General features: G+C 34.2%; 1 protein-coding gene across 5 annotated transcripts in view; it reads left to right on the forward strand.

Moving 5' to 3' along the window:
- RBMS3 (RNA binding motif single stranded interacting protein 3) overlaps positions 1–24,348 on the forward strand; it is a 672,503-nt gene that overhangs the window by 575,966 nt on the left and 72,189 nt on the right. The window lies entirely within an intron of this gene.

Consider the following 24,348-nt stretch of genomic DNA (forward strand, 5'->3'; position numbering starts at 1 on the left):
TCCCAAAATATTCAAACTCTATTTTCTACTTGCTAGATCTCCCATTTTGTGGTGCAATATTACATCAGTCCCAAGAAAAAAGTATGGCATATTATATTAGAAACTACACTGAAAGCTAATGATTTCATTTATCTTTGTCGGGGTCTTCCAGGTTTTCTAGCTCTGTAGAAGAGCAAGATAGAGAGATTTCAATAGCAACATATTCGTGACAGTGTGAGGCAGGGAAAGAGCCCTAGACTGGAAGCTGTTGAACGAGGTCCCTGGTGTACTCTCCTGGGTATGCGCACATCTGTGCCTTTGTTTCCTTTTCCGTCACTATTCTTAACAGTGCTTTTAGAGGGATCACATGAGAGAGAATATTGAAAACAATGTAAAAAGTATGATATGCTATACATTATTACCCTTATCTTTATTATCATTGAATATGTTAGTTGTATAAAGAAGCAATGCTACATTTAACCCTTTAGAAGCTAAATTTAAATAAGGTAGCACATCTTAAAAACCAGGGAGCTAAATACAGAGACATCCACTTCCTGGACTCAAAAGATCAGAGTCTGGTTTTCATATTTGAGCTTTGCTCAAAATTTACTTTTTTCCATTTTTTTAATAAGGAAATTTCCATGTTGCTCCTAACATTTTGATTGTTTTTCATTTAAAGAATAAAATGTATGTAGCTTACCACAGCAAAACTTTGGACAATATTTTGCAAATCCCTCTATTTACTATCATTTACACACATTGGGGGTTTCCTGAGTTCATCTGTTCTATGTTCTATAAATCATATCAATATGCAACAAATCCAGGCTATACTTTTCTGTCCAAGTCATGAGGTAAAATTCAATATGTGCTGCTAAGCCAATATATAGCATAGCACAGACTCAGCCAACACCGGAAAAGGGAAGAAGTCCTGCCAAATTCTACAGAGAAGACTTTCTGGAAGGAAACAACCACCTTCTGAAAAAATAATATGTTCATCTATAGAGCACTTAATGTTAGCTTAGTCCTCACACTGAGATTCAACATCATCTCTTTGTGGACAAAAGAAATGCACATCTGGCAAAATCTGAGTATTTTGCCAGATGTCAAAGTATGTTAGATTCTTCAGTACTTCTAGGGCTGTTAGGAGAAGGAAATATGGTTGTATGGGTCTTTATTTCAGCTATCGCTTAGGACCTTAGCGAAGTTTTTATTATGAGTCCTCCTCCACCCCTTCACAGCTTCATCCCCACGTTTGCGTGAATTATTTCTCACACATCTTCCTCTAGCAATAGGGGTGTGTGTGTGTGTGTGTGTGTGTGTGTGTGTGTGTGTGTGTGAGAGAGAGAGAGAGAGAGAGAGAGAGAGAGAGAGAGAGAGTTAATTTGTCCCCATGGATTTTTCTTGCTGTGGCTACTGCTCACTGATATCATATCACTTCCAGTGACTAGACTGTGCGTCATGTTTAAGCTTAGGCCACTAGGTTTAAAACGTAATGATTGTGGCTGAGGCAGTTTTCTGGAAAAAAGGAGTAGGTGGGCCACCCACAACCTTGTTGTTGTTAACTGAATGGTGTCATGGAAATGCGGAGTTTGTACCATCAATCTTTACCCTGTAACAGTTTTACTGGTTGTCTATATTACATAAATAACTTGACCCAACTGACCTTTGCTTCATCATCAAAGTAGGGGTTAAATTAATCACTCCATGATACTAAAATATAAAAGTACTTAAGCCAAGGGTTGGACCATTAGCTTTCTTGGTTAGAGTGTGGTGCTGATAACACCAAAGTTAAGGATTCAGATCCTATACTGGCTAGCCACCAAAACAAAAACAAACAAACAAACAAAATACATAAGCCAGCTAAGGCCAAAAAAAAAAAAAAAAAAAAAAAACAAACTTGGATCTGAAAAGAAGGAATGAATGACTTGATGATTAATAGCATGGATTATTGGTTAGGCTTGTTGGGATAGGAATCTTTCCTAACTATGGGGTGTTGGGCAACTTAAACTTTCTGAGCTGCAGTTTTCTCATCTGTAACACAGACATACTAATACCTAAATAATTACTTTTTGTTCCTTAAATGAAATAAAGCTTTAAGACTCTTAAAATAGTTACTGGAAAATAGCAAATACTCAATAAATTATTATTACATAGTTATATGAGTAGACTTTATATTATGCTTTAGATTAGCCCAATTGTATAAAGCGAGTGTTGACACAGGACAAAAGTTGAGACTAAGCAAGAATCACCTATTTCTACCACATTTACAGCACTTATTTAACTTACTGTCCTAACGAATTTTGCGGGGATAGACTCTGTGGCTATAAATAAGACAAATTATTTAGATTAGCACTTACTTCATTTACTTACTAAATCATTCAACACCTAATACTTAAAAAAATGCTCATTGGGTACTTTATCAGTAACTGGAGCCTACTTTACAAATAAATTCAAGGTGTCAATATCCGTGTCTCAAATAGGTTGCCCATAATTCCAATTTGCTTGCAACTTTTTTCCTCTCTTCTTGCATTTTAAGAAAATCTCACACATGAGCTCTCATGGTGGAGGCATGCTACTCCCCCAGTCAACACGCATGCTTACTAAATCCTGTACTGGAGCCAGATGCACTGCCTCAGCCAGAAGGTCTTCAGGTTCTCTTTCAGACTTGACTTGCAAGGCTCTGCAGTCTCAATCAAGTTTGTATCTGAAGAGAAAACAGTGCTTCAGCAAAATTTTAACATAGAGCACAGTGCCTTTGTCTCTGTGCCAGGGTGGAGAAATGATTAAATGGGAAGGGTAACAATTGGTAAGAGAAATATGAAATAATGGAGATAAGAGAAGAGAACAGTGAAGGGATGAAGGAAGAATAGAAAACATAAGCATATAGTTTGCTGAAGTCTGCCATTTAAGTTTGCTTCTTTGAAAGAAGAGAGGAAAAAAGTTTGCCATTTAAGTTTGGGGAGAGAGGAGAAAAGTCTCCTTGCATAGGTTATAACTGTCATTCTTATGTCTGTTCAGGAAAATGGATCTCTGTTACTGGACCCTAGGACCTTATTGGATCTCCTGGAAAGTTATCAAATTCTGCTTAGCGAAGCAAGAGTGTTTCTGTGTACACTTTGTTATTGTTTACTTGAATAGACTCTGAGGAGAGAGCCCTGTTAGACTAAATTAGGGATTCGCTTTTATTGGAAGTAAAAGTGCTGACTTTGTCAATTCAATTGGTTATTTCCTTCTGCTTCTCAGCACAGTGTTGTATTATACTCTGAAATCTTAATCTTACATGAACAGAATTTTAATAGTTGATGGATTGCACCAAATATCTACTCTACAGAGCAACATGTCACATTGGGATGTCATATGAATGCACAATTGAAATTCCCATGTTCTGATACAGTGAATATTTTGTTAAATCTATGCTACTGACAAGGAGAAAAGATGATAGTTCCCAAGAGGAAGCAGAGTTCTATTCCCTTGAATTCTATTTAGGCTCATTTGAATCATAAATCTTCTGTTTTTCATATGGTTAGTGTTATTTCTTCTCAAGGAGAAAGGTCAGCTTTCATTTTTACTTAATTACAAATTGGTTATCTAATTACAGTATTCTGAGAAATGCAAGATGCCCTTATTGAATCATTGGATGATTTGTTACATGCATGACTAAATCATAATTTTTATGATTAATAAAACCTAAGTTTACAGCTGGAGAACAAATATAAACTTCCTTTCTACAATAAGGCTGTTTTAAAAAGCTCCACCATACTTGATTTGGCATTCTTCACTGCAAACAGGTAAGGACTAAGGCCTAGTTTTAGAGGTTGTGTCCTGAAAATTTGCAGATATGTGTTATGAAAAAGTATATCATGAAATCGGAAGGAATATTAGAAATCTGTTCAGAAATCAAGGTTTTCAGACTATCCTATTACTTCAACTCCTGAGCTGAGCAAAAATCATAACCCTCATGGTTTTATTATCAAAGTACCAAGCACAAAATGCTTTTCGGCTGCCTAAGGAGTTAACGTGTGTGTGTGTATGTGTGTGTGTGTGTGTGTGTGTGTGTGTAAGGGTACTTCAAAGAGCTCATGGAAAAAATAGAATTAAAAAACAATACAAGGAGACATCATCAAGATGGCAGAATAGTCCCCAGTGTCACTCTCTCCCACAACTAATCGATTTACAACTATTGAAAAGCTAAGACAGCCAACCTGGGACTACTGTAGCTCAGGGGAAGATGAGGAGAGACCATCAGAGTTAGCAAAGGTGGGAGAAGCAGTTGTGAGAGAAAGAAGGGATCACTCCAACCATTTAGAGGTCTGCTGCTTCAGGGCTGGCCATGGTGAGCACACAGCAAGAGCTGGCAAAAGCTGCAGCTGTGTCTTTTGAAGCAATTTGGAGTCTGCAGGGGGGAAGAGGGCCTCAGAATATACCATACCAGCCCCCAGGCCAGCAAGACCACTGACACTGTTCCTGTGGACCCACGTAGAGGTAAGGGGCTACACTGACCTAAAATAGGAGCCCACCAGAGGCCAGCCCGCTCAGTGGAGACTGGTCATGGAGGTAGAACTGCAGCAGGTGAATTTTCCTAGAAAGACTCAGTCCCTGGACCAGAAGTCCCACAATCCCGGGTGTATCTGATCTCATAAGCCCCAGGAGTGATTAAAAGGTCAACTATTAAAACCTCAGTGGCAGAAAAAGCCTTCCCCGGAGAACTGGTGGCAAAGCAGCAATTTAGCTCAACCACAGGGCTCACGTGTTGGTCTCCACAGGAAGTTCCCCTACTTTAGAATTAAACAAAGGACAACAAATTAGTTCCATTGCAGAGTTTAAGGGGTGGTGGTAGATAATAATTCAACATAGAACTGAAAGAAAGAAAAAAAACCCTACAGATCAGAGACAAAGCTCTGATATTAACCAATAAAGGTCTAACATCACCAAATAACACCTGTACAACCTAGAAGAGGTAGCAGTCTCCTTAAATGCCCATGCATCACTGAAAAGACACAAAGATTGAGAAAGAACAGAGAAATATGACACCATCAAAGGAAACAAACCAAGCACAAGCAACGGATGCAGAGGAACAGCAGATCTATGAATTGTCTGACAGAGAATTGTCTGACTCTGTTCAGGGAGTCAGAAGAAAACACAGATAGAACATTAACTGATATCTGGAAAACAATCCAGGAGCAGAATGAGAAATGACGAAGGAATTGAATCAATTAAAAAACAACAACAGCAAAAAACAGGAATTCTAAAAATAAAGAATACATTATCTGAATTGAAAAAATTAACAGAAAGCTCTGACAGCAGGTTTAATCAAACTGAGGAGAGAATCAGTAAGCTCAAAGATAAAATATATGAAATTATCAAATCAGAGGAGCAAAAAGAAAAAAGAATAAGAAAAAACGAAACAGAAATACAACAAATATGGAACTCCTTCACACTAAATAACCTCCACGAAATTGGCATACCCAACAGAGGAGAAAAAGGAAGAGATGTAGAAATCATATTCAAGGAAATAATGGTGAAAATTTCCCAAGTATGGAGGAAGATGACAGCATCTAGGTACAGGAAGCTCAGGCCCCAGTTAAATTCAGTCTAAGGAGGAACACCCCAAGGGATATTGTAATCAAACTATCAAAAACCAAAGACAAAGAAAGAATACTGAAAGCAGCAAAAGAAATAAGCATATAACATTCAGCTGAGCCCCAATACATCTCTCAGTGGATTTCTCAGTAGAAACCCTACACACCAGAAAAGAATGAGATGATATATTCAGACTGCTGAAGGAAAAAACTGTCAGCCAAGAATTTTCTATACAGCAAAACTAACCTTCAAATAGGAAGGATAAATTAAGTCTTTCCCAGACAAACAAAAGCTAAGGGAATTCATCAACACTAGACCTGCATTCAAAGAAATGCTAAAGGGAGTTCTTCAATCTGAAAGAATATGACACTAAGAAGCAACAAGAAAACATTTGAAGGTACGTAGCTCATCTGTGATGTCAGTTCACAGGCAACCTCAGAATACTCCAAGGTTGTAAGGGGAGTGATTAAACCATTTATATCCTTAGTACGAAGACTAAAACACAAACCTAACAAGACAGCAACAAATACAACAACCATATGAGATACAGGCAATATTAAAAGATGAAACTTGAAACAACAAAATATCTAAAAGGGGTATGACACTACAGTGGAGAGTTGGCTTTGATTCTTTCTTTTTTATACATAAGAAAGTTAAGTTGTTGTTTGTCTAAAATAATCTGTTATAATTGTAACATGTTTTTATCTGAGCTTCATGGTAACCATTAAAAAAAATATGAGACATGCTAAAAATAGTGAGAAATCAAAATACACTGCTAGAGAAAACCACTCAATCACAAACAAAAACAGTAAGATCAGAAAAAAGAAAAAAATGATTAGCAAAACAACCAGAAAAAAGTAACAAAATGGCAGTAAAAGTCCCTATGTATCAATAATAACTGGAAATGTAAATAAATTTAATGTCCCAATTAAAACACAGAGTGCCTCAATGGATTATAAAACAAGAACCTAAAATATTCTGCCTACAAGAAACTCACTTCACCTCTAACAACACACTACCTGAAAGTGAAGGGATAGAAAAAGATATTTCATGCAAATGGAAACCAAAAAAAAAGGGCAGCTATGCTTATATCAGTTCAAATAGACTTCAAGTGAAGGAAAGTAAAAAAAAAAAGATAAGAAAGGGCACCAGAAAATGATAAAGGGATCAATTCAACAAGAGTATATAACAATTCTAAATAAATACACACCCAATTCTGAAAAGCCTAGTTATATAAAGGAATTTCTATCTACTGGGAGAAATAGACTCCAGCACAATGATAGTTGGGGACTTCAATATCCCACTTTCATCAAAGGAAAGATCATTCAGACATAAAATTAACCAGGGAACATCAGAATTAATCTCTACTCTAGCCCACTGAGACATATATAGAACATCATCCAACAGCCGCAGAATATACATTCTTCTCAACAGCACATGGAACATTCTCTAGAATAGACCATATGTTTGAATAGACCAAAGCAAGTTTCAACAAATTAAAAAAAAAAAAAAATGAAATCAATGACCTTGTCTAACCACAATGGAATAAAACTAGAAATCAACAGCAAAAGGGACACTAGAAATTGTACAAATACAGGCAAATTAAATAACATGCTCCTAAACAATGAATGGGTCGAAGAAGAAATTAAAAAGGAAACTGAAACATTCACAGAGACAAATAAAAATGAAAACACAACATATCAGAACTTATGGGATGGAGCAAAAGTTCTAAGAAGGAAGTTTCTAGCATTAAATGCCTACATCAAAAGAAAAGAGGAAAGACTTCAAATAAACAACCTAACATTACACCTCAAGGAACTAGAAACACAAGAACAAACCAAGCCCCAAATCAGTTGAAGAAGAGAAAAAAAAAAAGATCAGAGCAAAAATAAATGAATTAGAATTAAAAAAAAAAAAAAACAAAAGATGGATGAAATAGTTATTTTTTGAAAAGATAAACAAAATTAATAAACCTTTGTCTGAACTAAAAAAGAAAAAAAGAGAAGACTCATATAAATAAAATTAGAAATGAAAAAAGAGACATTACAAATAATACTACAAAAATACGAAGATCATAAGAGACTACTATGAACAACTATATGCAAACAAACTGCAAAACCTAGAAGAAATGGATAAACTTCTGGACACGTACAACTTACCAAGGTTGAATCATTAAGAACTAGAAAACATAAACAGGTCAATAATGAGCAATGAGATTGAAGTAGTTATAAAATGTCTCCCAGCAAAGCAAACCCCAAGACCAGATGGCTTTACTGCTGAATTCCACCAAACATTTAAAGAACTAGCATTAATTCTTCTCAAACTCTTCTGAAAAATTGAAGAGGAGGAAATAGTTTTAAACTTATTCTAATAGGCCAGCATTAACCTTATACCCAAACTAGAAAAAGATACAGCAAAAAAAGAAAACTACATGCCAATATCCCTAATGAACACAGCTGTGAAGTTCCTCAACAAAATACTAGCAAACAGAATCCGACAGCACATTAAAAAGATCATTCATGGGCCAAGCCCGTGGCGCACTCGGGAGAGTGCGGCGCTGGGAGCGCAGTGACGCTCCCGCCGCAGGTTCGGTGCACTCACTGGCTGAGTGCCGGTCACGAAAAAGACAAAAAAAAAAAAAAAAAGATCATTCACCGTGATCTAGTGGGATTTGTTCCAGGGGTGCAAGGACAGTTCAACATACACAAATCAATAAATGTGATATATCACATCAATAGAGTGAAGAAAAAATACCATATGATCATTCTAATAAAGGCAGAAAAAGCATTTGATAAAATCCAACACCACTTTGTGATAAAAACTCTCAACAAAGTAGGTATAGAAGGAATGTACCTCAACACAATAAAGGCCATAAGTAACAAATCCACAGCTAATATCATACTGAATGGACAAAAATTGGAGGCTTTTCCTCTAAGATCTGGAACAAGACCAGGATGCCCACTTTCTCCACTTTTGTTCAACACAGCATTGGAAGTTCTAGCCAGCACAATAAGGCAAGACAAAGAAATAAAATGCATCCACATCATAAAGGAGGAAGAGTAACTATCCCAATTTGCAGATGACATGATCATATACATAGAAAACTCTAAAGATTCCAACAAAAAATTACCATAACTAATGAGTGAATTCAGTAATGGTAGCAGGATACAAAATCAATACACAAAAATCAGTAGTCTTCCTGTATGCCAATAATGAAAAAGCCCCCCCCCAAAAAAATCAAGAAAGTAATCCCATTCACAATAGCTACCAAAAAAAAAAAAATGAAATACCTAGAAGTAAATTTAACTAAGGAGGTGAAAGACCTCTACAATGAAAACTATAAAATATTGGTGAAAAAACTAAAGAGGATAAAAATAAATGGTAGATATTCCATGTTCATGAGTTGGAAGAATTAACATCATCAAAATATCCATATTACCCTAAGCAATCCACATATTCAACACAATCCCTATCAAAATACCAATGACATTCTTCACATAAATAGAAAAAACAATCTTAAAATTTGTATGGAACCACAAATGACCTTGTATGACTAATGCAATATTAAACAAAATGAACAAAGTTGTAGGAATCATACTTTCTGACTTCAAAATATACTATGAGGCTATAGTAACCAAACCAGCATGGTACTGGCATAAAAATAGACTAATAGACCAATGGAACAGAATAGGGATCCCCAAAATAAACCTGCACACTTACAGCCAACTGATTTTTAACAAAGCTGCCAAGAATATACAGTGGCAAAAGGATAGCCTTTTCAATAAATGGTGCTGGGAAAACTGAATATCCACATGTGGAAGATTGAAACCAGACCCCTGTCTCTCACCCTACACAAAAGTCAATTCAAAATGAATTAAAGACCTAAATTTAAGACCTGAAACTATGAAACTACTTGAAGAAAACAGGAGAAATGATACATGATACATGGAATGGGAGTGGGCAGAGCTTTTTGAATGAGACCACATAGGCATAAGAAACTAGAGCAAAAATACACAAATAAGACTATATCAAACTAAAATGCTGCTACACAGCAAGGGATACTATCTAAAAAGCGAGGAGACACCTACAGAATGTGAGAAAGTGTTTGCAAACTACATGTCAGAAAAGGGACTTATATCCATAATATATAAACAATTCAAGTGACTCAATAGCAAAAAAACAAATAATCCAATTTAAAAAATGGGTAAAGGACATGAATAGACATTTCTCTGAAGAAGACATACAAATGGCCAGCAAGCACATGAAAAAATGTTCAAAACCACTAATCATCAGGGAAATGTAAATTAAAATCACAATCAGATATCATCTCATCTCAGTTAGAATGGCTATTATCAACGAGACAGAAAATAACAAATGCTGGCAAGGATATGGAGAAAAGGAAACTTTCCTCTTTTTTTTTTTTGTTGGTTATGAATATTCATGAGATACAGAGCTGGTTGTCACCCCTCATGTCCAAGATGTGAAGGCCAGATTCATACTGGCAGCATGATCATTACCACAAATTGCATTTGTACCCTGTGTCGCCCACCCAATTATTCCCCACCTCCCTCCCCCTCACCCTTTCCTTCCTCCCACTCCACTTTTTATCCTAAGGTATGTTCTCTCCCTCTGCAAGTCCAACGCACCACTGTGGTCTTTCTTTCCTTCCTTATTTCTCTCTTAGCTCCCACTTATGAGTGAGTATATGCAGTATTTATCCCCCTGTACTTTGCTTATTTCACTCAACATAAGTTTCTCCAAGCTTATCCATGTTGTTGCAAATGGGAGAATTTCATTGTTTTTTATGGCAGAGTAGAATTACATGGTGTATATATACCACATTTTCCTTATCCAATCATCCATTGATGGACATTTAGTTTGGTTCCATGTATTGCCTATTGTAAACAGAGCTGCAATGAACATGGGAGTGCAGGTATCCCTTCAATATGATGATTTCCATTCCTCTGGGTATATACCCAGCAGTGGGATTGCTAGATCATATGGAAGATCTATCTGTAGTTGTTTGAGAAACCTCTATACTGTTTTCCATAGTGGTTGTACCTACATTGTTGATGAGAATGTGAATTGGTATAGCCATTGTGGAAAACAGTTCGGAGGTTCCTCAGAAAACTAAAAATAGATCTACCTTATGATCCTATTATCCCACTACTTGGTATATGCCCAAGGAATGGGCATATATCAAATAGACACCTACACACCCACGTTCATTGCAGCACTATTCATAATAGCCAAGAGATGGAATCAACCTAAATGCCCATCAACGGATGAATGTGTAAAAAAACTGTGGTATATAGACACAATGGAATATCATTCAGGTATAAAAATAAATGATATCCTATCATTTGCAGCAACAACATGGCTGGAACTGCAAACCAAGCCATCATGTTAGATGAAGTAAGCCAGGCACAGAAAGACAAATACTGCATGGTCTCGTTCATATGTGGAATCTAAAAAAAAAGTAGTTCTCACAGAATTAGAGAGTAGAATAATCGTTACCAGAGGCTGGGAGGGTAGGAGGTTTGAGGGAAAGAGAAGGGGTGAACTAATGGGCACAAAGCTATGCTATCTGGCCTACGTGATTCATTGTGCAGTATATGCATGTACTGAAACAGCACACTGTACCCCATAAAAATAAATATAAAATTGAAAAAATACGAATTTTGCCATGAACTTTTTGAAGATCCCGTGTGTGTGTGTTTATGCCAAATTTTTAAACTAAGTAACAACAGCAAAACAACCCAAAACCACCCTAACCTATATCTACTATGTCTACCAGAAGGGAATTCAAATGAGTGAGAATAACCTTAGGAGGGACATCTTTTGAATGTCACCTCCTTTAAAATACACTTGAAGGGGTAAAGTAAATATGAACAAAACAATTTCCACAGCAAGTCTCTTAGACATCTTAACTATTGTAAAAAACAGTGTTGGTTCTGCTATTGTTAAATGTAACTTTAAAATTGTACAGTAATTTTTAAAAAATAATCTTAGATTACATTAGGAATAAATGTTAAACAATGAAATTCAAGGCTCATAATTCAAAATTGTTTAGAATATAGAAGACTTTCCACCTAGGATTTCTTCACTCATTAATTATATTCAGTATGGACAGTGACGTATTGGTTTATTCACAAGATTATCTTCTTATGCATATTAAAGAATATAATTTGCAAGAATATAAATGTGTGTATATTTAAAATATATATACAAGATTTCTCTACACATGTTCTATTGTAACTTGCCTTATTTTTCCCCCAAAGTAGAATGTTCTGGATATTCATTAGATATGAGTCACATATAGATCTATATCAGTTTTTTTTAACAGCTTCATAATATGCCATTGTATAAGTGCACCAAAAACTATTCTACTAATTTTCTACTCATAGTTCTTTAAGTTGTTTCTACTAATAATTTAAAAACTCAAGACTGTAATATTGCACGCTCATGAGAAAATATCTGTAGGATAAATTGCTGGCACAAAAAGTATATGTGTTTTAAAATTTGATATACTTTATTGTCAAACTGCACTTTAAGCAACAGTTTTTCTTTCCCCATGGCTCAATTAACACTGAGTTATCTTAAGTTTTAAATATTTTGTTTATGTGATAAATAGTGAAAGGTATCCTTCTGATGTTTTGCTTTTATTTCTCTGAATCTTGGAGGATTTGAGTTGCCTTCCATTTATTTATCTTTGAACTCCAGGTTCACTTATTCGCTTTGCCCATTTTGTTTTTGGTGTATTGATCTTTTCTTATTTATAAAAGATCTTATTTTAATTAGCAAGTTAATGCTATCATAGATAATTTAGATATTTTCTTAGTTTACGTTGAATATTAATGTTATGGTATATGTCACGGAAAATTTTACTATTTATGTATTAAAATTTATCAGTCTTTCCTGTTAGAATAAGGGTCAGCAAACTTTTTCCATATAGAGCCAAAGAGTAAATATTTTCAGTTTTGAGAACCATATAATCTCTATCATACCTACTCAGTTCTGTGGTTTTAGTGTAGAAGTAGCCATAGACAATACATAAATGAATGGGTATGGCTGAGTTCCAATAAAATTTTATTTATAAAAACAGGAGGGGGCCACAAATTAGCTCACAGGCTATATTTTGCCAACCTCAGTTTTAGAGCATCTGGATTCCATGCAAAATTCTGTAATCAGTATAAGCTTTAAAACACCATATTTTTTCTTACTATGTTTATAGGATATTTAATTTAAAATTTTAGTTATATGGGGAGCAATAATCAGCCACAATGTATATCGACAAAATAAAATTAAAAAAATAAATAAAAATAAATAAAAATAAAAATAAAATAAAATAAAATTTTAGTTATATTAGAGTTCATTTTGTAGTATGAGATGAGATTATGATCAAAGTTTTTTTTTCCTAAACATGTAACCAATTATTACAACAAATTCTACCAAATAAAGTCTTTTTCTTCACTGATATAAAATTTGTTCTAGTATTTATCACAGAATAAATCTATTTTTATTTTTAGGTCTGTTTCTGAATTCTATGAGAGTACTTCAAACAGTTCACAAAAAAATTCATATCTTTTAATTCTATTTTTCCACAGACTTTTTGAAGTACTTATGTTCTGTTCTACTGATCTATTTTTTGACCATTACTCTATTTTAACTGCTAAACTTTAAAATACCTTATACATTGGTAGGAACTGTCACCAATATTATTTTTTTCCTGTTTTTCAATAATTTTTCAAGTTATTTTATATTTCCAGAGGAAGTTTAGTAGCATTTTGTCAAGTCAAAAAAATTTACTAAAATTTTGATTTTCACATTAAATTTATACACTGAAGTGGGTAATTTAGGAATATGACATATTTATAAAATTGGATTTTTCTACCCAAGAAAAAAGTATGTCTTTCCATTTGCCCAAGAATCCTTTTATGTTTTTTGGGTCCCTTAATAAAGTATTTATGTTTCCTCCATTTATGTTCCGTGCATTTCTTAAAGTTTTTTTTTTTTTTTTTTTGGCATCTTAATATTTTTGTTACTATAGTTATGAATTTTTTATTGTATTTTTTTACTGGTCACTTTGGTATGTCAAAAAATAATTTATTTTGAAAAATAATTATATTTATTGTAATTAAAATTCCTTTTAATTATTCAAAAGCATTGTTAAAATTGGAATATAAAATACCAATTCCTTCTTACCAAAAGGTTATTCCAGCTAACATATAATGGTAGACATTTCTAGATATCTGTATTTATGTCTATATCTACTTATCTATCTACATCTACACACATATCATACAAGTATTTATCCCATGCATGTGTGTGTGTATCTCTCATCAAAGTGAGATCACACAGTACACAGTACACACAGTACAGACCATTTTTATGCTACTACTTTTGGCTAATAATCCCCACTTTCTCATGTGAAAAAAATTTCTTTATCTCCTCTAATCAAATTTTTCAACTAACCAAAATTTCCTGTATAGATGTTTTACTTAAACTAGGAAGCAATCGGTGACCACATATTATATAGTTTATTATGTCCTTTAAGACTCCTTTAGTATAGCAGTTTTTGCTATTTTTTTTTCTTTCTGGTGTTCCTGATTAGTTCTCCTGCAGAGTATCCCGAGTACCCCACCTTTGAGAAATGTTTGATTAATTCTTTATGGTGTCATTCAGCCCATTTTCTATCCCATATACGAAATAATTTTTATAACCAGCTATCTTTCTGAATTCGCTAACTGTTTCCAGTGGATTATCCCATTGATTCTTGGGTTTGTGGGCCATCAAGAAAAAATCTAATTTTTCATCTCATTTTAATATTGATATTTATAATCCAGTTTTTGGCCCATTTGCATTGGAGTATGTCCTTTGACTTATTCCTTATCATAATGGGAATGCCACTATGAAGTGTCTGATTTTTTTTAATTGGGTGTAGATGTTGAATTTAATCAAAGGTCTCTTGAGAAACTATTAAAATTTTCTTCCTTTTGCCAATTTTTTAAATTAATATATTTGTAATTAATTGTATTACATTATTAATATATTTCTTAAGGTAGAACCACTCTGCCATGAACTCCATTTGATCATGATGTATCTTTCTTAAAAACATACTTCTGGATTATACTTGTTGATATTTTATTTATTATTTTGGTATCAGTCTTCATTAATGAAATTATTAAGTGATATTCTCTTTTAGGTGTACTATTTTTATCACATTTGCATATCAGAATTACAAAGGCTTCATAAAAATAATTTGGAAGAATTCCTTTTTCTCTAAATCCTGGAACAATCTTAAGTAGCATTGGAAGTATCTATTTTTGAAGATTTAAAAGAATTCACCTCTACCTTGGCTTTTGGGAAGGGATGCATTTATTCCACAAAACCCAGTTTCAAAAAATAATTCATTACTCTTGTCAGATGTGTTGTCAGGGTACTAAAACATTCGAATTCATTTAAGAATTTGTGAATATCATGCATGATCATTAAGAACTTTACCAAATTGTGCATAGTTGGTGGTTTATTTGCTAAATGATCAAAGCAATTGGATTGTGAAATGCCATGGTCTTAACCAAATTGGCATTATTAGTTGCTCCATGACTAGTTTTGATCTTTTGGGCCATATAGATCTTAAATTAAATGTAGTGCAAAGTAAAAATAACTAGTCACTACCTGTTTAAAAACGATTGCTAGATGTTAGCAAGTTGTGGATCATTAACTTGTAATTTTTAAGAATGTATGGAGTTTTTCTTATGGCCTTCATTGTCGTGAAATTTGAGAAATATTTCCCTCAAATGTTCACTTGATTTGGTCTGTCTTTTGCTAAGCCCTTCATCTTACAAAACTGAGAATTTTGGGTTCAATGAAAAAAAAAATCAGCAAATAAATATTCTTAAGCACCAAATATTCTTCTAGGTGTTGTTGAAAGTGGATGAGAGGAAATAAGAAAAAAATCTGTCCTCAAGGCATGCAGCCTAATTGCACAGAAAATATGTGTATACTTAGGATGATTTAATTAAAATATATGTGAATATATGCTGAAATGTGTCAAATGTTTAGCAATTATATGACATTGACAATGAGTACATCTATGAACAGTTAAGGACAGGGAAAAACCAAAACATAAACATGACACTAATGCATGGGTGGTGTTTCTGGTGTTAAGAAGGAAAAAGAGAGGACATTTTAGGTGAAAATAATACACAAAAAGTATGGGAGGGGATCTCAAGTTTTTCCTGGAGGCAGAGAGGCAAATACTCTGCCTTAAGTGAAATGTTTGTGTTAGGGAGTAAGGGAAAGATTTGGTTGGAAAGGTAAATTTGGTTTATTGAAGTACAACTTTCATTTAGTCAAATCTGGCAGACTTTCTTGCACATTTTTTATTAGCTTGACAACCCCAATGCTATTGTGTAGAATTTAGGTTTACTTTGGAAAATGTAAAACAGAAAGGGTAAATTATGTCACTGATGTATGTTAAAAAGTCATAATTTCCAGTGGAGTAATGGATGAATCATTCACGAATGGAAAAAAATTTAATTTTGCTGTATTATGAAAATGCCATTATGAAAAACCTCGGCACATAAAGTCATTTTATATCCATAAAAAATATTTTTGGAGGTAATATTCATCCTCCAAGTCCAGCTTCTGAAAGCTTCTTGGAGAGAACATTCCCTGCTAAGATCCCTGCCTCCTAAGTACAAGACTGTCTAGAAGCAATGGTGAATCCAGAATCTTCTGAAATCCAAAAATATGCTTTAATACTTTTTTAAAGATTCTCAGATATGGTAGTTAGGAGCTGCCAAGTGCCAGACACCAACACATCTCCAGGGAACATAGGGATGCATCTAGATGACCACTGTCTCTATATCCAGAAACATGAAAATTGGCACTAGTTGAAGTATTCCAACCGCAGTACTATAAGAGTGTGTAGGTGTATTTAGGCGTATGTGTATACATGTGTGTGTTTGGCCTGTTTTCTGAAAGTGGTTTTATGTTATTTTACTATGAACCTTTAAAAAGAATCAAGGTAAAATGTATTACTTTTCAGAACTTCAGGCACAGTATTCTGAGCACAAGACTGACAGCTGCTAATAGACAAAATTCCAATCGTACATAATCCCCAATGTGTCCTTGGATAGAACTTAGAATTCCTTAGTCACTTCATCAGCGGTAAAACAGAATATCACTACCTTGCCAGTTCCTTCGTAAAGACATTGATGACATTACTTCCTCAATAGCCATTTAACATGTTAAATATAATTAAAATGGAAACACAATGTTAAGTATCCAATCTATTAAAGCCTTATTTTCTAAAGAAAGCAAATATGCAGCTAAAATAAAATCCATGTCATACTTTCTAGAAAACAGCAAGTTACCAGGGCAACACAATCATATAGAGATAGGGTCAATCATTTATTTTATAAATGTTACCAGGGCAACAGAAACTACTCATGAAATCACTGAAGGATTGAGGATGAGGGTACAGATAGTCTATGGAACTATTTGTTCTTTCATGACACATTAAAATAAAATGTCCACACATATCTGAAACCTTAACAGTTATGTGAAAAATGTGCGTGTTTGCTAAACAAATAGTCATGAATGGGCTCAAATATTGAGGATATTCCTACATATCAAATTATATTCTCTTTTCAGTGCATCTCAGGATGTCATTGGGACACTTTATTTTGCTTTAAAGATTGACTTTTGCTAGGTTAGCCCTGGAGAACCTAATTATTTCTACCTAGGTGCTATGTCTGCAATTTAGGATCATGATTAATGGTGTTAACTAGCTTGGGTTTTGTAGGTTAACCAATTAGTATATACCAGGGAGGGGTGTGGACAACAGAGAGAAAAGGAAAAACTATATACAGTCATTCCTCTGTGTCCACAGGGTGTTGGTTTCAGGTCCCAACCTCCCACATACACACACTCACACATACATGCAGATACTGTTCCAAAATCTGTGAGCTCAAGTCACTTATCTAAAATGGCACAGTACTTTCATATAAGCTACGTACATCCTCCCGTATACTATAAATCATCTCTATATTACTTATAATACCTAGTACATTGTAAATGCTATGCAAATAATTGTTACACTGTATTGTTTATTTGTATTATTTTTATTGTTGTATTGTTTATTATTTGATTTACTTATTGGTGAGGAAGTTCTTTATTTTGTTGTTGTCGTTTCAGATATTTTTGGTCTTTGGTTGGTTGGTTCCGTAAATACCTGCAGACACAGAGGGCAGACCTTACATAGTTTTCTCGTGGTGTGTGTGTGTGTGTGTGTGTGTGTGTGTGTGTGTGTGTCAGTTAATGAGATATTCTTTGAAAAAAATCTATATTATTTTAGTCTCATTCATAAATGAAGAAATGATACAGTTTAGAGTTATAATTTTTCAAAATAGTAACACAAATATAAGTTAAATACCTTCAAACTTTTCTATTGCCTAAGAAGTTGCCAAAAATAGAAATTAAACTTACATTTGCTCCGTTTTAGTGCAATTGTTTTTCTCTTGATCAGACTATCAGTAAACAAATAATTATAATGTATTCATCTATGGTTAACAATTGAAGTATGTGCCAAGTATAGAAGTGGTAAAGAGGAGGGAGTTATTCATTGTGCCAGTGGTAGAGGGATAAAGACAGGCTTCACAGATGAGGGAACTCCAGGACTTCATTCTGAAAAACAAAGAGGAGTTCTTTAGATAGACAAGTGCCGAATGTCAGGCAGGAAGGGTGTTCTGAGCAAAGCAAACACTAATTCATAGCCAGGGTTTTGGGCTATCTACCATGAGTTACAGCTGGTGAGCATCTGAGAGAGGGCAAGTTATTCCCACCAGGAATATCAGGTGCCACTGCCAGGTGCCACTAATGTTGAGCCATAGGCATGAGATTTGTGTACCCTTCAATAGTTATTCCACAGAAGGTGTCAATTCTGTGGAATTAGGATTGTCATCTCTCATTGCATTCAACATGGCATCTTCTCCTAGAGATCTGCCTGCATTTCTGGCCAAAGCCTCCTCACTAATATTCATTGTACCCCTTTAAAAGCTCTCCACTCAGAGTTGAGTGTAATATGCTGAATATGTTTTGGATATCACTTGAGTATCATAAAATAATCATTACAGCTTCTGCCTGTTGCTAACTTAGTTCCAGTTCTCTGAGCAGCCCAGCTAAAAGATGGATCCCAATCTCCTCTCAGAACCCCAAGAATTCTTAGTGTTTCACCACTTGACTGTCATCATATACTTCATTTTTAAGTTATTCAAATAATAAAGGAAGAGGATTGACTGTCTAAGAAAAAATACCAGAACTTAAATATTTACATGAGTTTTTGAGGGTCTTTTTCTGCATTGGAATACTTTGAGAGATATTATCCAGGGATGGCATCTTAGAATAGGAAATTTTTTAAATGTCTTCTTTGGGAAAAAATTTCAGAGGCAATTTATTAATCATATAAGAAAAACAAGCTCATTAGGTTATATTCACACCATAGATGGATAGATTGATAAATAGATGGACAAAAGGATGGATGGATAGATGAATGATGGATTGATAGATGGATGTGTGGACAGATATATGGATGGATGATCAGAGAGACAGACAAAAAGATAATAGATACCTTATCCTGGGACATATGTCTAGTTCTTCTTTCCCAATTAGAATATGATTTTATTATTTGAGAGCTCATCACATGTAATTCACAGTATCTCTCCCTTTCCATTTTGTTCCTTGCACAGAATAGGTACTAAATAAATATTTATGAAAGGTTACACTTCACAGACTGTCTCTACATTGGCAAATATTGAGACACTAAGCTCTCAAACAAGGACACTGACAGGTTTCCGAGGAAAGCAAAAGTGTGCTTCTTCTTAGAACCCAAGACCAACATGGAAGGGAAACTGATCCTGATATCAAATTTGTCTTGGTAAATTGTGTTGTTAAATCTTGTCATTGCCAATAAGTAGGTTTGTTAAAAACAACTTAGGCAAAGTTATCATGTTAATAATGTAGAATTCTAATTGCTTTTAATTTGCAGATTTGTTTATACCAGTTTATGCAACTATGTTACTCACTAAGTCTGTCTGTCCCTTCGTCTCTGCTCCCACTCACTTACTGCGGAATCTGAGAAGCATTGGGAAGATTTTGCATGCTAATTATGAAGCTCCAGAATGCAGTGTTTGCAATATTTTTATGCACTTGCTGGCCATGTTTGATTATAGGCAAAGGCTATAGAGAGTGAGGATTATTCTCCAGTTTCTTCTCTATCCTCTCTTTTCCTTCCTAAAAATATGAAAAATTAGTAGATTTACTTGTTAGGACAAGCAGCAACCCTTGTTTCCACTAAGATGTAGGAAAGCACTCTTCTTGGGTGGAATAAAATAAACAATTTGAAAAGGTGTTATGTGTGATATCAGAACATATGAGTTCTTCTACTTCCTGTGTGTCCTAATTTCTACAGGCCCTCTCCCTTTTTGGGCACCAATGTGCATTTGAATAAGAAAGGGATATCCACCCTCTTCTACCTTGTCTACTCTTAGAAATGAGCTGAGATTACTTACAATTAAAGACAACTTCAAAAAATTAAATTAAGGAGTGATAAATAAAAGTCATATAGAAAAATAAATTTGTTGAAAGCTTAGGCTATGGATAGTTACTAAAAGGATAAATTTTTAATAAAATTTAAATTTATTAAGTTTATTGAAATTTAAGTGTTAAATAAAGGTTAAATTTTGCCTTGAGTTTTCTAAAGCCAAGGTGAAGAAGATAAAATAAAATAAAATAGTTATATTGTTTCATCCTCTGATAAAAGGAGGCGTATCAGGTAGCCCAGGGAAGCATTTTTTTCTGCTGCTGTATTCTAGAAAAGGAAATGATAATGGTATAATGTTATCTCTCAGCCTAATATCTTAAATGGCTGTTGTACATGTAGAGAGAAACATTTTCTTGTGATCATTTCTTCTATTAATTCTCAATAAAAACCAAGCAAATGTTAACTATCAATGTTGTTAAAAAATGTATACAGCAGATAAATTAATATTCTTTAGGTACATAAGTTTCCCATGACTTATCTTGACATAAAAATGACACTTAGTAAATCCGATTGGTTAACATGTGGCTTCTTTGGCATTTCAAGTTCCCTTAGTCTCAACCAGGATTTTCTTAAAATTATGCCATTTGACTTATAATACCATCCAGGTAAAGGCTGTTTTATTTCCTCATGGAAGGGACTGCAAGACTGTGCAGTTTGTGCCAGAATTTTCCTAGAGAATTGTCTTTAGATCTTCCAGAAGAGCTTGAACATGTACTCAATTGAGATCCTGTAGTTCTGTGCCTTTTAGTGTTTGAGAGGCAAATTTCTCCTAAAACATTGATGGTGGATGTGAAACTAATCAGCCATTATCACTCAGTGGCTCATGAAACACTCATGACTTTTAGTAGTACTAGCTCCTTATGTGCTTGCCAAGATGAGTCAGGTGTAAAATTCACTCCTCAGTAGCAAACTTGATAGACAGAATAGAATTATTTGTTATGCGCCATGAGAATTTTAAAGTATCTGCTTAAGTTGATGATTTGGCATCAAATATAGCCATTGAAGCTATTCTATCTTGCAGTAATTACTCAACAAATTCAGCTGACTCTGAAAGCTGTACTTGAGAAGTGACAGCAAAACCATATCATCAGCAGAGAAGAGGAAACTTACCTTCCTGCTGACTTGGTCAGAAAGACATGCAAATAATTCATTTGGCATCACACTGTTTATGTATAATATGTTTAAAAATAACAGTGGTACTTGTCCCTTTTTACATCACTTATCATAAGTATAAATCCATTGCACATAATGGAATAGAAATACTAGGAACAAGCTGAGAAAACTAAACTAAAAGCAAATTTTAGGGAAAAGGATTAATATTTACCCACATTAAAAAGAACGTTGTGCTCTTGGCTTTTTAATTCTCATTTAGCACAGAGGTAATCAGCCTAATTATCAACTTGAGCTCTAAAAAATAATCTTAAAACTTCTACTCAGAAGAGAGACCTTTTATCAAAAAGTTATCCTTAGAGGGTTTTAAATCAATACACATTAGAACCATTTCTGCATAACAATGTTGTATATTAAAAATCGATTCTTACTTTCCTATAAAGCCTTTTATCTTCTCAGTCTTGTATCTCTAAGTATTTTCAATCAATAGTGAAGAATCATTATGATGCTTAGTTTGTGTTACATGCTACATGTATAAATCCTTAGATCCTAACATTATGCTCCAAAATGATCTCTCTCTAACTTTCTGAGATGCATATATGGAATTTATTTTAAGAAATAATTTATATTAGACATAGCATGAACAGATTGATGGATGGATGGATAATGCATATACATTACTGTCCACATATGCTGATCTCCACTAAACAGATATTTTTTAACCAAAACACTGACCTACGTGTATAATACGATTGTGCCTTTATATGAGAATGTTCAGGGTCACATTTATATGATACAAAAAAATACTGAATGGTGTTGAAATTTATGGTATAAATTAGAGTGAGAGGGAAAAGAACAAAAGATAGGAAGAAAGTGAAGCAGAAAAACTAAAGGTTATGTGGAGGATGCACTGGTCAAGACTGACTAGCAGATTTCACCCTAGGTAGCCAGCTAGAACATGATGTCCTTAAACTGAATTAATATGTGTGAGAGAAGAAATAAGTTCAGTACCAGGGATATTAACTTTCTTTTGAGAAAATTGAGTTTGTGGATCCAGATAAAGATTTTCAAGATGTAGTTTGAAATACAGGTTTGGTGCTCAATAATGGCAGTAATAGACTTGGGAATCATTCATTCCTATTGGAGAGAATAGATGGGATTTCCAGCAATCCATTTACTTTTAACTAATAATTACCATGATATATGCAATAGCCCTTAGACTTAGTAATGTAGAGTAATATGCATATGATGGTATTATATAAAGTGTAGTAGTCTTATGTGCACTAATTCAAGTGCTTGCTTATGCCCTTGCAAGCAAGATTACTTAGCAACCTAATTATGTTTTTTCTTAGATCTATAATTTTAAGGCTAATTATGTATTATATCACATATGCCTTTTTGAATCAGCCAAATGCGTACGCACCTGATATTTCCACTTAGGAATCTCACCACAGTGAGAAGTTAGAAAATAGAGATAGATACATCAAAGTATAAGAAATCTTAGGGGCCATTATACGACACCCTCATTGATGTATAGGAGTCGATATAAAGGTCTGAGAAATTGTCATTTATGTCCATGAAAAACTGCATAACATTTCAGGAAGACTTTTTTTTATTGAATCACCTTTCTTCATCAAACCCATAAGAAAATCCAAAGAGGCCTCTGCATAATTATTTATTACATTGTTTAAATTTATTTATCTCATCGTTAGTCATTATGAATGTAAGAATTTATAAATGCTACACTGTTACCACTGAAGGATTCATACCACTTGTAGAACAGGGTGGTCTCTTCTTCATGTTTCTGAAAAATTTTCATTTCTTTTACTCTATTGAGAAGGATAGATTATTTCAGGCTTTGCTGGATAATTTCATCTTTGGCTCTTGGGGCTTTAAACTGTATTTTTCTCTAGCAATATGGTTGATGCTGGTAATAAGAACCACTTTTACTGATCATAGAAGTATGAGCTCAGAATGACTCACTAATTCCAGTGTTACAACAGGCCAACTTGAAAAAGCTACATAGGGGGAATGTGAGAGCTAAATTATTGAAGAACATCATGTTTTCCTATGGGGCTTTTCCATGCCCTGAGTATTTCATAAAGGCTGTTCCTTGGTGTTTTCTCTCCATCCTATTTCACATTTTAAAGAGAAGAAGCTTAAAGTAAGTTTCTTAAGAAGCCCTAACTGTATGTCTATAGCTCTAGACAAGTGTTTACAAATTGGATTGTGGCTTAAAGATTAAACTTTCCTTCACATCTTTTTCTAAAAATAAGGTTCAGTCTGAAATTGTCAAGAGTGAGGACTCATTGACAGACAATCATTAAGAGGGCCTTTTGGTGGACTATTTATTATCTGTAATACAAAACGATTAAACATTTCCAATATAAATCTTTAATCTGCACTATCTAATGACAGACATCTGAACCCGTATCACATAATTTGTCCTTTTTCTAATTTTATAATTCTAACAAACAAAGAAAAAAAGCAAGACTCTTAAATCTGTATATGGAACAAACTTCTGCCACAAAAGCATGTAGCTTTAGTCTTTTCTTTTGAAATGAACTAAGATGTATTTCCAATATTTCTGATTTGCAATAGTTCAGCAGGGCTGTCCTGTTAGTAGCGATCACCCTTGCTTATGATGTTATGTAGACAGTTCCACGTAAATCAGAACAGTCCAATCATTCGATCATGCCCATTTCTATTACACATGGCCAGGCATATGATGAGAAATGTTCTGGCTGACACAATTTCTTCCTACAACTATCTTAGAGAATGAAATAAATTGTTACAGGATTGACTTTCTAGCAGAGTCAAAATTATGCAAGAAAAGTCCTTTCACTTTTACGTATATCCCCGTACTCTCCGATGGATCTTTCTTTCCTTCCCTCTCTCTGAATTTACTTTTGATCTTATACAGATTCAATCCATTAGATAATTACTAAGTAACACCATACTTTTGTTTAAGTGCCTGTTCCCTTCTTGAACGTGTTACGTTTAACAATCTCCAGTGAATATCCATTAGAGAGCACGTACTTTTTTTTTCCATTTTGAATTGTTAAGCTTCC

The sequence above is a fragment of the Cynocephalus volans genome, chromosome 11 (genome assembly GCF_027409185.1).
Source record: "Cynocephalus volans isolate mCynVol1 chromosome 11, mCynVol1.pri, whole genome shotgun sequence".
Taxonomy (NCBI): Eukaryota; Metazoa; Chordata; class Mammalia; order Dermoptera; family Cynocephalidae; genus Cynocephalus; species Cynocephalus volans.